The sequence below is a fragment of the Gossypium arboreum genome, chromosome 11, assembly GCF_025698485.1.
Source record: "Gossypium arboreum isolate Shixiya-1 chromosome 11, ASM2569848v2, whole genome shotgun sequence".
In the NCBI taxonomy this organism is placed as follows: Eukaryota; Viridiplantae; Streptophyta; class Magnoliopsida; order Malvales; family Malvaceae; genus Gossypium; species Gossypium arboreum.
In genome coordinates this window covers 85,117,996-85,119,551 of record NC_069080.1, presented here as the reverse complement: position 1 = coordinate 85,119,551, position 1,556 = coordinate 85,117,996, and the positions used below count along the sequence as shown (strand labels likewise).

The window sequence follows — 1,556 nt, the reverse complement described above, 5'->3', positions numbered from 1 at the left end:
TTATTTTGAGATCTAAAGTTATTGTTACCCATATAGTTGCTTGTTCCTCTTTGGTTGTAGGATTGAAGGATTGATATTCTGTATGCACACCTCCTCCACCTGAGTCACACCTCATTACTGGATGTACTTGCATAGAACCAAGTAAACCATCAATCTTTTTATTGAGAAATTCTACCTGATTTGATAGCATAGTAACTAAGTCGACGTTATAAACGCCAGCTATTTTTGTTGGCTTAGTCCCCATGACTTGCCACTGATAGTTATTCAATGACATTTCTTCAATGAATTCATAAGCCTCTTCAGGTGTTTTATTGTTGATAGTTTATCTGGCAGCTGCGTCAATCATCTGTCTTGTCGAGGGATTCACACCATTGTAAAACATTTGAACTTGCAGCCATAAAGGTAACCCATGGTGAGGGCACATTCGCAATAGACCCTTGTATCTCTCCCATGCATCGTAAAGTGTTTCTAAGTCCATCTGCACAAAAGAAGAGATATCATTATGTAACTTAGCCGTTTTAGCCGGCGAAAAATATTTTAGTAGAAATTTTTCAGTCATTTGTTCCCAAGTAGTGATGGACCCTCATCGTAACGAGTTCAACCACTGTTTAGCTTTGTTTCTCAGTGAAAAGGGAATAACCGAAGGCGAATGGCATCATCAGAAATGCCATTAATTTTGAAAGTGTCGCAAAACTCCAGAAAATTCGCCAAGTTAGTGTTGGGATCCTCATCCTGCAAACCATAAAACTGAACAAACTGCTGTATCACCTGAATTGTGTTAGGTTTCAGTTCAAAATTATTTGCAGCAATATCAGGTCTAACTATACTTGACTCAATTCCTGTTAAAGAAAGTTTAGCATAGTCATACATAGTATGTGGAGCAAGATTTTGATTAGCCGCAATTGCAGGAGGTAGCTGATTGCCTTGGTTTTCAGCCATCTCTTCAGTTAGGGGTTGAGTATCGTCTTCTTGCTCATCCTCTGTGTATCTTAAGCTTTGCATTATTTCTCTTTGGTTTCTACAAACTGTACGATCGATTTCTTCGTTAAAAAGTAATAGTCTCGACGGGTTTCTTCTAGTCATAAACTATAAAAACCTGCAAAGAGAAAGAAAAAGTAAATTAATTAGTAATAATAATTAAATTAAATTAAATTGCAAGAAAAATAAATGGCTAAAGTAATAAAAATTGAGTGTTCCTAATATTTTAGTTCCCCAGCAACGGCGCCAAAAACTTGATCGCTAGGTTTCATGATAGGTTTTAAATATTTATAATTACTCATTCTTGAACTAACTATTATCGCAATGTAGGCAAGTGTACCTATTGAATAGTAGTATAGTTTTAGCAAGACAAGATTGTCGAACCCAAAGGAACTAAAAGTACTAGTAATGACTGTCTTTTTATAGCCTAAGAATAATGGGGTTTTGTTTTAATTAACTAATTATCTAAACTAAGAACTCACAAAGAAAAGAATTGGGGAATTGCTTTTGGGAAAAATCGATTGACTTAAGACAATACCTAAGGACAAATCCACCTAGACTTTACTTGTTATTCTGGC

The 1,556-nt window shown here is 35.7% G+C and overlaps 1 non-coding gene across 1 annotated transcript; it reads left to right on the top strand.

Annotated features, from left to right (window-relative positions):
• Positions 1-404: 404 nt before the first annotated feature.
• On the top strand, positions 405-510 carry LOC128284955 (small nucleolar RNA R71). The gene has a single exon (XR_008275372.1). It is a non-coding gene; the product is annotated as a small nucleolar RNA R71 (small nucleolar RNA).
• Positions 511-1,556: the final 1,046 nt, after the last annotated feature.